Consider the following 18604-nt stretch of genomic DNA (forward strand, 5'->3'; position numbering starts at 1 on the left):
CTCGTCGTAGTGGGAGGGTTGTGCAACATCCTAACCGGTACATGGGTTTAATTGAAACTCAAGTCGTCTACCAGATGATGGCTTAGAGGATCCATTGACTTTCAAACAAGCAATGAATGATGTGGATAAAAACCAATGGATTAAAGCCATGGACCTTGAAATGGAGTCTATGTACTTCAATTTTGTCTAGAATCTTGTACATCAACCTGAAGGGATAAAACCCATCAATTGCAAATGGATCTACAAAAGAAAATGAGATCAAGCTGGTAAGGTATAGACCTACAAAGCAAGACTTATCACAAAAGGGTTTACCCAGAGAGAGGGGGTAGACTATGAAGAAACCCTCTCTCCAGTTGTCATGATAAAGTTAATAAGAATACTCTTGTCTATTGCTGTATTTTATGATTATAAAATATGGAATATGGAAAATGGATTCTATTAAATTGCATACTTAAAAGTCTAAATCCAATAAACTGAGATCCATGACTATTATCTGAATATTTGAACTTTATGTAGAGACATAGATATGGATCAAGTTCGAGTAAATAACTAAAATGATCTATAGTACATGATTAAGGTTGGGTACCTTATTCTGGTAACACTATTGGATGTGGCCTACTCTGTAACTATTACAAGTTGTTATAAAGATACTACAAATGAAGTGATCTAGTTTCATTCATGTATTGGCATAAGGAATGGGGGCGTCCTATGCAATGAGTTTGCATAAGATCGAACCAAGAAATCAGTCACTATTACTTTATATTGGCGTTTACTCTATAAGAGTGACTATTTCACTTCGATGACCTAGGTAACTTGATCTTAATCCTGAGCTAACTATGAACTCCTGTTTATTCGGGATTATCCTTAGATTTGCATAGGTGAGGGTTGGCTCAACAGCGTCGGCCCAATAAACCTTCCCTTCTAGAGGTAAGACCGAGTAGATAGCTGAGGACATATAGTGCAAGATGAAATTCACGCCTACTCGATTTAGGGATAGGAAAAAGGTTGTTCTCTTAAGTACTGAATCTAGGTCTTGAACAAGGGGTCCCACCCTCTCACTGGGCTAAGAGAAATCTGGTTTAGTGACTTGATCACAAACCAATTGTCATTAGAGGATCAGTAGGAACTTAAGGAACAAGATGTTATCTCGGGGGTAAAATAAATATTTGACCCAACCATTATTACGAACAACCTTTGAAGGGTCAACTTACTAATTATGATTAAATCACGTGGATATAATATATCTACAGTGAGGGGAGTGAAACTATGGGCTTTAGTGGAGTGACCCATTAGTTAACGAAGGATTAGTTCGGTGTAAAGAGTTTAGCCAATTAATCTCGGATCGTTGGAGCCCATGATTTGTGGGTCCGCGAGGTCCGCCTACTAGCTCATAAATGGATTAGCTTTAGATAGCGTGATAAGTTAATTTGAAACGTTCAAATTAGAATTAAATGGAATTGGAGAATTAATTAAATATTTAAATATGATTTAAATATTAAATTCATGAATAGGGATTCTTGAAGGTGAAATTTGTGTAAAATTAATTTAATATTTTATATTAAATTAATTAGAATTAATTAAATTGTTTAATTAATTAATTATTTTATTAGAAAATTTATTTATGAAATTAATTTTATAAAATCAATAATAATTTTATTTTTGAAATTAAGTTGATTTTGGAAATCAATATTGAAATTAGAAATTTGGAAGGAAAAAAAAAAAAAAAAACAAAACACAAAATTGGAAAATTGGTTTCCTCCACTCACTTAACCAAGATGCTCATACAAAATCCACTTGAATCTTGATTCACTCTTCAAGTATGAGCTGCACCTCATGCAGCCTTCTTCTATGCATGAATGTCCTGCAATAAATAGAGAAGATGGAAGTGGAAATCGGGCATGCAAACTATTAGAACTTACTGAAGTTTTGTTGAAAACTCGTAAGGTTAAACAAGGATTCTTCAAGTTGCATCAATGGTGTTCTTCTTCAAATTCCATTCATTCAAACTTATTTTGAGTCTCACAACTCAATCTAAACTCAAAGAGAATAGTAAGGAAGATCTTGAGGTGGTTCACAAGAAGAATTGGAGAAGATTTGTAGCTAAATTTGAGTTTCAAAAGGTTCTACAAAGGTATGACATGAAACCCTCTTATTATTGTATGAGCATGCTTTATTTATAGCCAAAGTTAATGAATTAGAATGCTTATTGATCCTTGTTACTTCCACCGCATGCTGATATACTCCTTCAAATGGTATCAGAGCATCATTTAAGCATTCAATTTGGTTTAGTTTTGGTGTGGTGGGTATTTTTTTCATGAGATATATGAAAATGGTGCACTGATATGGTTTTATGAGTTTTGACATTTAATTTCTCTTTGATTCCTTGATTAAATTTGTAATTGGATCTTGTTTGATGAGCTTATATGTGTGCTCAAGAGTCTGTAGTTATTTGGAGTCATTAGAGTTGAAATTAAGATGTAATTGAAGAAACAAGTGAAGAAAGCCGAGTTGCAGTTTCCAGATCGTGAGCTTTTGCCCAAGTAGCATTGCAACAATGCCCTTGAGTGTTGCAACGGTGCTCAAAGTTCAAGCGAGATTCCTATTCAGAACAAGCGAGAGTGAGACTTACAACAGGTAGCATTGCAACACTGCCCTTGAGCGTTGCAACACTACTCAAAATTCCAGCGAGATTCCATGTACAAGCAGCAAGATTTCAAAGTTTCAAGCGAGATTTTGTTTCAAGTGAGATTCTAGTGGAATTTTCAAACGAAATTTCGAGTTTAAGCGAGATTTTGAATTGAGTTTGGGCGAGATTTCTAGTTTGAGTGAGATTCTAATGGAATTTCAAGCGAGAGATCAAGTTCGAGCAAGATTTTGAATCAAGTTTGAGCGAGATTTCGTGCTAGCAGCAAGAGATCAAGTTCGAGCGAGATTTTGAGCTAGAAGCGAGAGATCAACTTTGAGCTAGATTTTTAAACTGGTATGACAAGTTTGACCCGTTCACTTAATGAGGACCATCGAAGATTGACCGGTCTTCAAACTTGACCTGGTTCACCTTCAAAAGTGTTTTAATTGATCCAGTTTAAGTGATTCTCATCCGGTTCAAACTGTTTAGGTCTCGTTTGGAGCGGTACGAGTGGCCCGGAAGCGGTTTGGAGCTGTTAATTGTTGTTTTGTATTTCTTAGGCTTTTGTTTGCTTGTTTATGCCAAAACTAAAACCATATTAGTATGTGTTTAATTATTTATGCATATGATGTATATTATATTTAAGTAAATCATATTAGTATGTGTTTAATTATTTATGCATGTGATGTATATTATATTTAAGTAAATCTTGTATGTACATACAATATGCCATGTAGATTTAAAATCCCACCTAGGAAGCATGTTACATGCATTATGTATATGTTATAATCTGTTATAATGTATAGAATGCATGTTTAGTTCTGTTATTTAATATAACTATTTTATTAAATTTGAATGCCTTTGTTGCATGTTGTGGATGTAAAGCATGCATAATTGTTATAAGTTGTTATAAAATTGAGTTAGACATTAAAATCCATAACAAAGATAAGCTGCATACTCACGTAGGTTAAACACTTGTTTTAATAGTTAAAATAGGTTGCTATCTTATAAATCATAGGTACAAACTCAATTGGTATATAATCCTGTTTAAGGCTGGGGATACTTAAGTTAACGGTCTACAGAACACCTCATACCCGAGGATTATGGCCGAATAATTGAGTGTTATTAACTAGTTTTATAAGCGTACGTGGGCAGTGTAAGGTAATAAAATAGTTTATCACTTAGACATTGTAGGTTAAAATCCAATTATAAGCGTTATACTTGGATAAACCACTTAGACTTAGGGTTGTTTTTATTAGCCAAGAAGAACCTAAGTATATTTTTACCTATAATAATAGAACATTTCAATGGGAGTTTAATAACTTATATATGATAAAGTTATTAGAACACTTCAGTGGGAGATTAATAACATATACGATATGTTATTTTTAGCTCTCACATCTCTAAGAGTTCACAATCGAGATTTAAGCGGTACTTCATGTCACCCTGGGAATGACCTCCATATGAAAAGTATTTTTGAACATAAATCTAGATTTCGGTGAATAAAGGGAAGTCGTTCAAATATAAAATCAAATATATGATAAATAGATTTCAACTGGCACGTCTCAACATAGTTCACATCGTGAGATTCATATGATGCTTCGTGTCACCCTGGGAGTGACCTCCATACGAAAAGTGTTTGTTTGAATCAATAACAAGGTGACTGGGGGAAGTAGTTCATAATAAGTGGGTGAAGGATATGTGTCAACATTTCCTGTGGTCTCTTCCTTTAGTTTGGACCATGAGATTCCTATGTTGTTTGCTGGTTTGCTTTAGTTGGCCCTTGCTAGTCGTTTAATGACGACTATCCCCACGGAGGGTTGTAACATAGGATTTGGAACAACTCAAACTCCAGAAATGGATAGGATTTTTTTGGTCCATTCAGAACCTTGACTCTCCATTTCGGTAGCATAGTTGGGGCCGATCTCTGACGTCTGAAAACGGAGGGTTACACTTACAAGAATTACTAAAGTGTTAGTAATTTCTGACAAAAAATGGTAACTAAACGACCATAGGAATAAGAGTTATTCTGGAGATAGTGTTTGGTCAAAATTGTTTGCTTTAGTGAAAAAGTATCTGATTGCCCCTCGGTAGCATGTATTCTTACTCATTATAGTATCATTGCAAATAAATAATGGTTATGGGCACATTATTACCTGTTTTTCTAAAAATTGATTTTGGGTTTAGTTGCAATTTGCTAATTAGAATTTATTTAAAATATTCAACATGTTGAATTCTTCTAGAATACTCACTTCGAAATTAAATAACAGTAAAATCGAATCAACAAAAAAATTACTAGCAGTTATATCTTCAATAGAGTTTTAACAGAGGATTGTCCTCTATCTCCCAATACATCTAAAGTTTTGGACAATATAGATGACAATGCAAAATTCGAACAACAAGATAAATATGATTTACTTGTTACCGAAGCATGTTTAGTGGAAAATGATAAAACCTGGATAATTGATTCAAGTGCCGCTAATCATGTCTATACTTTTTCACAGGAAACAAGTTCCTGGAGACAACTGACAGATGGTAAAACAATCTTTAAGGTAGGGACCGGGGAGGTTGTTTCAGCTAAAACAATGGGAGATATGAAGTTATTTATAGGAGATAAGTGCATTTATCTAAAAAATGTTTATTACATTCCTTCTATGAAAAGGAATCTAATATCTATCTCTGTTTGCTAAAAGAAAATTATAAAGTTTCTTTAAAAAATGATGAAGTGTTCATCAATACAAGAAGTAAACAAATTTGTTCTGCAAAATTAGAAAGTAACTTGTATTTGTTAAAACCGACTGAGGTTAAAGCCGTTATGAACATAAAGATGTTTAAAACTGCTGAGACTCATAAGAAAAGGAAAATTTCTCCTAATGCCTATCTTTGGCACTGAGACTAGGTCACATAAATCTTAACAGGATTGAGAGACTAGTTAAGAACGGTCATTTAAATAAGTTAAAAGACAGTTCATTACCACCTTGTGAATCCTATCTTAAGGGTAAAATGACCAAAAGATCTTTTCTTGGAAAAGGTCTTAGAGCCAAAGAACCTTGAGAACTCGTACATTCAGACCTTTGTGGTCTTCTAAATGTTAGAGCTAGAGAAGGGTATGAATATTTCATCAGCTTTATTAATGACTATTCTAGGTATGGGCTTATTTACCTGATTCACGAAAAGTCTGAAACATTTGAGAAGTTCAAAGAGTATAGGGCTGAGGTTGAAAAATAATTAGGTAAAAAGATTAAAACACTTCGATCAGAACGAGGTGGTAAGTATATGGACTTAGAAATCCATAACTATTTGATAAAACATGGAATCCAGTCTCAACTCACATCCCCCTTGCACACCTCAGTAAAACGGTGTGGAAGAAAGGAGAAACAGAACTTTGTTGGACATGATTCGTTCCATGATGAGTTAACCTCAGTTACCAAATTCTTTATGGGGACATGCACTTTAAACTGTAATGTATATTTTGAACATAGTTCCCTCAAAAAGTGTTTCTAAAACACTTTATGAGCTTTGGAGAGAACGTAAAGGAAATTTACATCAATTCAGAATTTGGGGTTGCCCATTACATGTGTTGGTGCAAATCCTAAAAATAAAGTATGCCTATTTGTAGGCTACCCAAAAGAAACGAAAGGTGGTCTCTTTTATGATCCTCAAGAAGACAAGTTATTTGTATCGACAAATGCAACATTCTTGGAGGAAGACCACACGAAGAATCATCAACCTCACAGTAAGCTAGTAATAGAGGAAATATCCAGAGAATCGACAAATGCATCAACAAGAGTTGTTGATAGAGCAGGTTCATCAACAAGAGTTGTTGATGAAATTGGTACTTCACATCCTTCTCAAGAGTTAAGAATGCCTCATCGTAGTGGAAGGGTTGTGCAACAGCCTGACTAGTACATGAGTTTTACTAAAACTCAAGTCATCATACCAGATGATGGCTTAGAGGATCCGTTGTCCTTTAAACAAGCAATGAATGATGTCGACAAAGACCAATGGATTAAAGCCATGGACCTTGAAATGGAATCTATGTATTTCAATTATGTCTGGGATCTTGTAGATCAACCTGAAGAGGTAAAACTCATCAAGGGCAAATAAATCTACAAGAGAAAACGAGACCAAGCTAGTAAGGTACAGACCTACAAAGCAAGACTTGTGGCAAAGGGTTTTCCCAAAGAGAGGGGGTAGATTATGAAGAAACCTTCTCTCCGGTTGCCATGATAAAGTCAATTAGAATACTCTTGTCCATAGCTACATTTTATGATTAAGAAATATGACAAATGGATGTCAAGATAGCTTTTCTGAATGGCTATCTTAAAGAGAGTATCTATATGTCTCAACCAGAAGGGTTTATTGAACAGAGTCAAGAGCAAAAAGTTTGCAAACTTAATCAATCCATTTATGGGTTGAAACAAGCATTAGATCCTGGAATATGATATTTGACACTGTGATCAAATTTTATGGCTTTGAACAAAACGTTGACGAACCTTGTGTTTACAAGAAAATCGTTAACAAAACATTCGCTTTTCATGTGTTGTATGTTGATGATATTTTGCTCATTGGGAATGAAGTAAAATTTCTTGCTGACGTTAAAAGATAGCTAGCTACACAATCCAAATGAAGGATTTGGGAGAACCACAGTATGTTCTTGGGATCCAAATAGTTCAGAATCGTAAGAATTGAACATTAGTACTATCTTAAGTATCTTATATAGACAAGATGTTGTCTAGATATAAAATGAAAAATTCCAAGAAAGGAATGTTGCCTTTCAGACATGGAATTCATCTGTCTAAGAAACAAAGTCCTAAGACACCTCAAGAGGTTGAAGATATGAAACGAATTCTATATGCATCAGTAGTAGGGAGTTTAATGTATGCAATATTTTGTACTCGTCCCGATATATGCTATTTCGTTGGAATAGTCAGTAGATTTCAATCCAATCCTGGATATGATCATTGGACCACCGTTAAGAACATTCTCAAGTATCTTCAGAGAACGAGAAATTATATGCTAGTGTATAGTGATGCACTATCTTATCCTTACTGGATACACTGATTCTAACTTCCAAACTGATATTGATTCTAGGAAATCAATTTTGGGGTCAGTATATACTCTGAATGGAGGAGCAGTTGTGTAGAGAAGTATCAAGCAAAGTTGTATTGCTGACTCCACGATGGAAGCTTAGTATGTAGCTGCAAGTGAAGCAGCAAAAGAAGCAGTATGGCTTAGAAAGTTCCTGACTGACCTAAGTAGTTCCGAATATGTAGCTGCCTGTCACCCTCTATTGTGACAACCGTGGAGCAGTTGCAAATTCAAAGAAACCTTGAAGCCATAAAAGAGGAAAACATATCGAGCGAAAATACCATCTCATCAGGGAGATTGTACACAAAGGAGACGTGATTGTCACGTAGATAGCCTCACAAGACAACTTAGTTGATCCATTTACAAAGGCCCTCTCAGCTAAAGTGTTTGAAGGTCACCTAGTAGGACTAGGTCTACGAGATATTCATCACTAGGGCAAGTGGGAGAATTTGTGGGTATTTAATGCCCTAGTTTATTGTATTTATATTTTTTGTTCTCTTAGTGTAACTCAACATTTTATATATTTGTATATTGATCCACAAGAATTTTAGTCCAAGTGGGAGTATTGTTGGGTTTTATGTCTTAAGACTCACACTTTGTAAAAGATAAACATATTCTATAGTCAATAAATTTATTATTGATTCTATTAAATTGCATACATAAAAGTCTAAATCCAAAAAACTAAGATCCACGACTATTATATGGATAGTTGAACTTTATGTAGAGACATAGAGATTGATTAAGTTCGAGTAAATAGCTAAAATGATCTATAAGGTTGGGTACCTTATTCTGGTAACACTATTGGATGCCTGTTGTAAAAATACTACAAACGAAGTGATCTAGATTCGTTCATGTATTGACATGAGGAGCGGGGGCATCCTATGCAATGAGTTTGCATAAGATCGAACCAAGAAATGAGTCACTCTTACTTTATAACGCTGTTTACTGTATAAGACTAACTATTTCACTTAGATGACCTACGTAACTCAATCTTAATCCTGAGCTAACTATGAACTCCTATTTATTCGGAATTATCCTTAGATTTGCATAGGTGAGAGTTGGCTTAACAACGTCGGCTCAATAAGCATTCCATTTCAGGGGTAAGATCAGGTCGATAAATGGGGATATAGAGTGCAAGGCAAAATTCACGCCTACCTAATTTAGGGATAGGAGAAAGGTTGTTTTCTTAAGTATTGAATCCAGTTCTTAAATAAAGGGCTCCACCCTCTCACTGGGCTGAGAGAAATCTGGTTTAGTGACTGGATCACAAACCAATTGCTCATTAAAGGATTAGTAGGAACTTAAGGAACAAGACGTAATCTCAAGGGTAAAACAGACATTTGACCCAGCTGTTATTACGAACAACCTGTGAAGAGTCGACTTACTAATTATGGTTAAATCATGTGGACATACACTGAAGGGAATGCAACTATGAGCTTTAGTGGAGTGACTCATTAGTTAACGAATGGGGATTGATTCGATGTCAAGAGTTTAGCCAATTAATCTCGAATTGTTGGAGCCCATGATATGTAGGTCCATGAGGTCCCCCTACTAGCTTGTTAATAAATTAACTTTAGAGTAGCATGATAAGTTAATTTGAAACGTTCAAATTAAAATTAAATGGAATTCGAGAATTAATTAAATATTTAAATATGATTTAAATATTAAATTCATGAATAGGGATTCATGAAGGTGGAATTTGTGTAAAATTAATTTAATATTTGATAGTAAATTAATTAGAATTAATTAAATTGTTTAATTAATTGTTTATTTTATTAAAAGATTAATTTATGAAATTAATTTTATAAAATCAATAATAATTTTATTTTTGAAATTAAGTTGATTTTGGAAATCAATATTGAAATTAGAAATTTGGGAAAAAAAAAATAACTAAAACAATAAATTGGAAAATTGGTTTCCTCCACTCACTTAACCAAGATGCTCATACAAAATCCACTTGAATTGATTCACTTTTCAAGCATGAGCTGCACCACATGCAGCCTCCTTCTATGCATGAATATTATGCAATAAATAGAGAAGATGGAAGGGGAAATTGGGTGCACAAACTATTAGAACTTGCTGAAGTTTTGTTGAAAACTTGTAAGGTTTAAGAAAAGTTCTTCAAGTTGCATCAGTGGTGTTATTCTCTAAATTCCCTTCATTCAAACCTATTTTGAGTCCCACAACTCAATCTAAAGCTCCAAGAGAATAATAGAGAAGATCTTGAGGTGGTTCACAAGAAGTATTGGAGAAGATTTGTAAATAAAGCATGTTCATACAATAATAAGAGGTATATTAGCATGTAAATTAGTGATCATTGTTGTTTTCACTGCATGCTAATATACTCTTTCAGTATGTTGATGATATTCTACTCATATGAAATGAAGTAGAATTTCTAGTTGACGTTAAGAGATGGCTGACTACGTAATTCCAAATGAAATATTTGAGTTTAGCAGAGTATGTTCTTGGGATCCAAATAGTTTGGAATCACAAGAATAGAACTTTTGCATCATCTCAAGCATCTTATATAGACAAGATGTTGCCTAGATATAAAATGCAAAATTCCAAGAAAAGAACGTTACCTTTCAGACATGGAATTCATCTGTCTAAGGAACAAAGTCCTAAGACACCTCAAGGGGTTGAGGATATGAAACGAATTCTATATGCATCAGCAATAGGGAGTTTAATGTATGCAATGTTGTGTACTCATCCCGATATATGCTATGTAGTTGGAATAGTCAGTAGATTTCAGTCCAATCCTGGATATGATCATTGGACTGCCGTTAAGAACATTCTCAAGTATCTCCGACGAACGAGAAATTATATACTCGTATATGGTGCTAAGGATCTGATCCTTACTGAAAAAACTGATTATGACTTTCAGACCAATATAGATTCGAGGAAATCAACTTCCAGGTCCCACTCTATATGGAAAAGTGTGGAGAATTATCAAGCAAAGTTGTATTGCTGACTCCACAATGAAAGTTGAGTATGTAGCTGTAAGTGAAGCAACGAAAGAAGCAGTATGGCTCAGAAAGTTCCTGATGGATTTAGAAGTAGTTCCAAATATGCATCTGCCAGTCACCCTGTATTGTGATACCAGTGAAGCAGTTGAAAATTCAAAGGAACCTTGAAGCCATAAGCATGGAAATCACAACGAGCGGAAGTACCATTTCATCAGGGAGATAGTACATAGAGGAGATGTGATCGTCACGTAAATAGCCTCACAAGACAACTTAGCTGATCCATTTACGAAGGTCCTCTCGGCTAAAGTGTTTGAGGGTCACCTAAGAGGACTAGGTCTACAAGATATTTGTAACTAAGGCAAGTGGGAGATTTTATGGGTATCTGATGCCCTAGTTTATTGTATTTATTTCTTTTATTCTCTTAGTATAACACAACATTGTATATATTTGTATATATTGATACATTGGAGTTTCAGTCCAATTGGGAGTATTGTTGGGTTGTGTGTCCTAAAACTCACAGTTGCTAAAGTTAAACACATTCTATTATCAATAAAGATGTTGTTCAACATTTCTTCAATAAAGTTTTTATTGAATCTTTAAATTGCATTCATACAGTCTAAATTCAATAAACTAAGATCCATGGCTATTATATAGATACTTGAACTTTATGTAGAGACATAAAGATGTATTAAGTTCAAGTAAATAGCCAAAATGGTCTATAGTATATGAATAAGGTTGGATGCCTTATTCTGGCAACACTATTGGATATAGCCTACTCTGTAGTTGTTAAAAGTTGTTGTAAAGGTGCTATAAATAAAGTGATCCTGTTTCGTTTATATATTGACATGAGGAGCGGGTCATCCTATATAATGAGTTTGCATAAGATCGGACCAAGGAATAAGTCACTCTTACTTTATAACACTGTTTACTATTTAAGACTGACTATTTTGCTTAGATGATTAGGTAACTCAATCTTAATCCTGAGCTAACTATGAACTCCTATTTATTCTGAATTATCCTTAGATTTACATAGGTGAGGGTTGGATCAAAGTGCTAGTTTCATAAGCCTCCCATTTCAGGGGTAAGACCAGGTAGACAGCTGGGGACATAGTGTTTAAGACGAAATTTACACCTACCCGATTTAGGGATAAGAGAGATTGTTATCTTAAGTACTGAATTCAGGTCTTGAACAAGGGACCCCACCCTCTCATTGGCTCGAGAGGGATCCAGTTTAATGTTTGGATTATAAACCAAATGTTCATTAGAGGATCAGTAGAAACTTAAGGAACAAGACGTAATATCGGGGGTAAAACGACATATTGACCCAACCGTTATTACGAACAACCTGTGAAGAGTCGACTTACTGGTTATGGTTAAATCATATGGACACAAATATATCTACAGTGAGGAGAGTGCACTATCGAGCTATAGTGGTGTGACTTGATAGTTAACAAATACTAATTAATTCGGTCTAAAGAGTTTTAGCCAATTAATTTTATATCGTTGAAGCTCATAATCTATAGGTCCATAAGGTCCCTCTACTAGCTCGTAAAACATGAACACCTTGAATTATTAAATTGAGTGAATTTGGAATGATATAAAACAGAATTGTTCAAATTGAGTTTCAATTTGAAAATGTTTAAATTGAAATTAGGGTTTGAATTTGAATAAGTTCAAATACAAATTAGGGTTTGTATAATTATATTCGATATAATTAATTAAATGTTTAATTTATTGAAATAAACAATTTGAGAGTTTATTATATTTAAATATTGATTTAAACATTAAATTACATGAATAAGATTCATGTATGAAAACTAAGTGCGTGGTTAATTTGATATTTGATATTAAATTATTTAATTAATTAAATATGTTTAATTACTTGAAAATAAAATTAATTTCCATTTGAAATTCAATTTAAGAATTTAGATTTTGTAATTTAGATTTGATTAATTGAGAATTAATTAAATCAAATTTTAATTAATTATAGAATTAATTAAAACAAATAAAATTGGAAATTTGGAAATAGGGAATTTAGTGGGTTTTTCCCACTTTTCTCAAGCATGAGGCGTTTCTCATGAAAATTGACACCAATCACACTTGGAATCTTCAACTAGCTACTGGCATTCATGGCTGATGAAGTGCTTGCATGCTGATGGTAATTAAAACCTCCTGAATTATGAAGAAGAATGGGGTTCAAAAGCTGAAGAAAATAGTTTTCTGAAGTTCATATTCTTCCTCACAAAAACCCACATTTCTAACTTCACAAATTCACTCAAATTCGACTTCCACCACTCAAATTCTAGGCTGAGAATAGAGAGAAGATCTCGTGGTGGTTCACTAACGATTTGGAGCTGAATTAATGTGAAGTGCAGCTTGGATTAGGGAGAATTCATCAAAGGTATGCTTTAGAACTCAAATTAAATGTATTAAGAGTGCTTATTGATTTTGTTTGCTTCTGTTGCATGCCAGTATATCCTATCATGATTATGGTTAAATCAAGTGGACATAAATGTATCTACAGTGAGGAGAGTGCAACTACTAAGCTATAGTGGAGTGTCTTGGTATAACAACAAATATTGATTTCGGTTTAAAGAGTTCAACCAATTAATCTCAAAACTTTAGAGCTCATGATCTGTAGGTCCATTAGGTCTCTCTACTAGCTCGTAAAAGGATTGAACCTTAGAATAACGTGTTGAGAGAATTTAAAATGTTCAAATTCGATATAGGGATTAGATTTATATATTCAATATAACTAACATTTATTTAAACGGTTTTGGAGAGTTAAAAATATGTAAATGAGATTTAAATATTAAGTACATGAATAAGGATTCATGTATTGGATTAGTTATTTAATTAATTTAATATTTGATATTAAATTATTTATTTAATTAATTAAATTTGTTTAATTCATTATTTATTTAAATAAAGTATTTAAAACAAATTTGAATTTGAAATTACCAAATTCAGAACCTATATTTTTTAATTTTAATTTTAATTTATTAGAAAATTAAATTAATTAAAAAGAAAATTGTTAAAAAAAGTGGAAAGTGGGTTTTTCTCGCTCTTCCTTTTTAACTATACTTAATCCACTCAACTGTGGAAGATTGAGGGTCAATCTCCGATATTAACTCATTTCCATGTCTAGTTTACTTAAATACTAGCTTAATCAAAAGAAAATTGGTGCATGCAAAAAAAAAAAAAAGCTGAAGAAATTTTTCTTAAATTTTTTCTCTCCATCTCTCCAAACCACATCCAAAAATCTCATTCAACTTGGATCCTACAATCCAATCACGGTCTTGTCCATAAAATTGATCTCCTTCACTTGATATGTCTCTCTTTTATCCTATTTTGTTATTTTCTTTAGTTTTTAAATGTTTTTTATTTTAATGAATCGTTCCAAAAATTCATGCCATATTTGGCTTTTTGTTTGTTTTCTTTGAACATAAGGTCATTTACAATCAAGTTTCTTAAACAATTTTCTTCTCACTTTGAAAAAACATTCATGAAATCTCCCTGCCTTAAAAAAGGAAAAAAAAAAAAAAAAACTATTCTTCCAAACTAAAAACTTCACCGAAATATAATAATTTTCTTTTACAATGGTATGATAATGGACACTCTAGTTTGAATAATTAAAATTTTTCCACATGATAAAATATATTTCGTAAAAATGTAAAGATTTTCAAAAGAAGTATCTAAGTTAGAACTCATAGTGCGGAAAAGGATTTTGAAGAGTTCGGATGATGAGAATTAAGTAGTTGAATGAGCCCTTGAAATCAACCCATTATCACTTTTCATCCATAAAATACCACGGGCCTCAACTAGGTGAGATAGTACTCCAACTCAACTTCTACTCTAATTGAATTTATTAGCCCCACTATGTTAGTTAAAAGGGGTCGATGTCTTGCAAATTCAAACCAAAGATGGAAAATGAATGAGTAAAACCATGTTGCGTAAAACAAAATTGTGTTATTTTATATTTAATTGGTTTGTAAGTTATTCAACGATAAGGCCGGACAACATTTTCAAAATGTAACAGAAACAATCCATACAGATAACGCTTGGCAAGTTAAATTCATTAACAATATTTCTATATTAGAATCCATCAAAAAATAGAGTATAAATATAGATTGAAAAGAACTCTCACCTTAATCACAATGTTTTCTTATATAAACACATTGATCAAGACAAATGCAAATAAAACCAACCATAGAGTTGGAGATTCAAAGATGTTTAACCTTCATTGACTTGTTTTTACCCTCATTGCAACTTTATGTTCCATTTCTTTTTGTATAGGAGACGATGTCTCTTATGATTCAAATACCATAATTATCAATTGTGAACCACGAGTTATCTTCTCAGGGTCAATTCATTATCCACGCAGCACCGAAACAATATGGCCTGATTTTATTCAAAAAGCTAAAGATTGTGGATTTGATGCAATAGAGACATACATTTTTTGGGATTGCCATGAACCTCAACGACGAAAATACGATTTCTCTCGACATTTGAATTTTATCAAATTCTTCCAACTCATTCAAGATGCTGGGCTATATGTCATGATGAGGATTGGTCCTTACGTGTGTGCGGAGTGGAAATACGAAGGCTTTCCACTATGGTTGCATAATATTCCAGGAATCCAACTTCAAACAGACAATCAAGTCTACAAGAACGAAATGCAAACTTTCACAACAAAGATAGTGAATATGTGTAAACAAGCCAACCTATTTGCATCGCAAGGAGGGCCAATAATCTTAGCTCAAATTGAGAACGAGTATGGAAACGTGATGACACCATATGGAAATGCAGGAAAAGCATATATCAATTGGTGCACTCAAATGGCTGAATCTCTCAATATTGGTGTTCCATGGATCATGTGCCAAAAAGTGATGCCCCACGACAGATCATTAATACATGCAACGGATTCTACTGTGATAACTTTAGTCCTAACAATCCTAAGAGCCCAAAAATGTTTAGTGAAAACTGGGTGGGATGGTTTAAGAAATGGGGCGACAAAGACCCCTATAAAAGTGCAAAAGACGTAGCCTTTTCAGTGGCAAGATTTTTCCAATCTGGTGGCATGTTTAACAATTATTACATGTAGCATAGAGGCACCAATTTTGGAAGAACCTCAGGAGGTCCATTCATCACTACGTCTTATGATTACAATGCCCCACTTGATGAATATGGAAACTTGAATCAACCCAAATGGGGACATCTCAAACAACTCCATGCATCCATCAAAACAGGAGAGAAGATTCTCACTAACGGAACCCGCTCAGACCAAAATTTGGTAGCTATGTCACTTTAACGAAATTCTTTAACCCAACAACAAGAGAGAGGTTTTGCTTTTTGAGCAACACAAATGCCAGCAATCATGCTATCGTAGATTTGTAGGCAGATGGAAAGTATTTTGTACCAGCTTGGTCCGTGAGCATTCTTGACAGTTGCAACAAAGAGGTTTTCAACACTGCAAAGATCAATTCTCAAACATCTATGTTCGTGAAGGTGCAGAATGAGAAGGAAAATGCACAACTCTCGTGGGTTTGGGCTCCGGAGCCCATGAGAGACACTCTACAAGGAAATGTTACATTTAAGGCAAACCTCTTTTGGAACAAAAAGGAACCACTGTTGATTTCAGCGATTACTTGTGGTACATGACGAATGTTGACACCAACGCTACATCTTCACTTCAAAATGTAACTCTCCAAATGAATACAAAGGGTCATGTACTTCACGCCTTTGTGAATAGAAGGTACATTGGATCGCAATGAGAAAAAAATGGCCAGAGTTTTGTATTTGAGAAATCCATTCTATTAAAACCAGGAACCAATACCATTACCCTTTTGAGTGCCATAGTAGGATTGAAAAATTACGATGCATTTTATGACACGAAACCAACTGGAATTAATGGAGGTCCCATTTATCTAATTGGAGATGGAAATGTCACAACTGATTTGTCATCAAATTTATGGTCTCATAAGGTTGGATTAAGTGGAGAAATGAAGCAACTTTACAACCCGATGTTCTCATTGAGAATAAATTGGAGCACATTAAATAAAAAATCTATTGGGAGGAAAATGATACGGTACAAAACAAGCTTTAAGACATCTTTAAGAATTGACCCTATAACATTGGACATGCAAGGAATGGGAAAGGCCAGGCTTAGGTAAATGGACAAAGCATAGGCTATTTTTGGCCTTCTTTCATTGCTGGCAATGATAGTTGCAGTGCCACCTGTGACTACAGAGGTGCATATGACCCTAGCAAATGTGTCAGAAATTGTGGCACTCCTTCCCAAAGATGGTATCACATTCCAAGATCGTTTCTATTAGATGACACAAATACGCTAGTTTTGTTTGAAGAAATTGGTGGAAATCCTCAACAAGTCTCAGTTCAAACAATCAATATAGGAACTATATGTGGAAATGCTAATGAAGGAAGCATATTAGAGTTGTCTTGCCAAGGGGGGCATATCATCTCTAAAATCCAATTTGCTAGCTACGGAAATCCAGAGGGAAAATGTGGTTCGTTCAAGAAAGGCTTATGGGATGTGAGAAACAGCGCCCTTTTAGTGGAAAAGACTTGCATTGGTATGGAAAATTGTTCAACTTATGTATCTCAAAGTCATTTGGATTAGGCGATGCTACCAATTTATCTGCACAATTGGCAATTCAAGCACTATGCTCAAAGAATTGAGTGGTGTAATATACATTCTTTATGTATAATAAATGTTATTTTTTGGGAATAAAGTATTTTATTTCTTTCCTTTTCCTGGTATGATTTACTAGTCATAAACATAAAAGAAATTGAAAACTTCTCAACATTCTTTTCTTATCCTTAAACATTTCATATCCTTGAAAAGTTTCTATGCTTCATATAAATTACCTACCATCAAACAACATAATTGGCGAAAAAAAGGGGAAAAAATTACTTGATGATGAAATGATAACTTGATCAAATTATGAAATATGTTTTTATGGTGTTTACAAAAGATATAAAACTACTATGCATTGATGATTCGATGAAAGGAATATATATGTGTTTATAAATATAAGCACATTGATACAAAAAATTATTGGTGAAGAAAAAGTTCGAACGATTACACAGCGATATAGAATAATCCAATTAAGATGCAACCATTTGAAATAAAATGAAAATGACTCTATATGCCTTTCTATACAAACATATTGCAACCTTGAATTTTTTCAAGTGATCATGTAGCGAAGACTTATTAGGAGATTGAAATGATAAAACACTAAATTTTATATCAATCCTTAAATATTATATTTTGTAAATGAAAATAAAAACAATAATTCCATTAGTTATAAGTAACCATACCTCAAATAATCATCTATAAAAGAGATGAAGTATTCGTATCGTCCTAGAGCTTTTACATTTATTGGACCACAAGATCCAAATGTACAATCTCTAAGGGCTCTTTAGCTTTATAACCTTTTCCACTAAAAGGTCTTTTAGTCATCTTTCCCTCAAGACAGGATTCACATGGAGGTAATGAATCATCTTCTAACTTGCTTAGAAGTTCACTGTTTACCAATCTCCCAATCCTAGGATATTTATGTGACCTAATCTCAAATGCCAATTATTGGTATTATTGTTACTTTGAGAATTTTTTTGCCTTTTTTTTTAGTGTTAGCAATTTTAAATATCTCATGATTTAATAATGCTTTTGCTTCAATTGATCTTAACACATACAAGTTGCTTTCTAATTTAGCTGAACAAATAAGTACACAATTTTCCATAATGAAAGTTTCATTAACAGAAAAGGAAATTGAGTATATTTGTTCAAGTAAACATGAAATAGATACAAGGTTTCTTTTAATTTTAGGGCAAATATATAAGTTTTCTAAAAACAAATACCTATCTGTAAAACAAAAACTTCGAAGCTCTCACTGAACGA

At 33.6% G+C, this 18604-nt stretch overlaps 1 pseudogene; it reads left to right on the forward strand.

Moving 5' to 3' along the window:
• Positions 1-10695: 10695 nt before the first annotated feature.
• On the forward strand, positions 10696-17323 carry LOC120072146 (beta-galactosidase 7 pseudogene; annotated as a pseudogene).
• The last annotated feature ends 1281 nt before the right edge of the window (positions 17324-18604 follow it).

This window comes from Benincasa hispida, chromosome 2 (assembly GCF_027475165.1).
Source record: "Benincasa hispida cultivar pf3 chromosome 2, pf3_genome.v1.1, whole genome shotgun sequence".
NCBI lineage: Eukaryota > Viridiplantae > Streptophyta > Magnoliopsida > Cucurbitales > Cucurbitaceae > Benincasa > Benincasa hispida.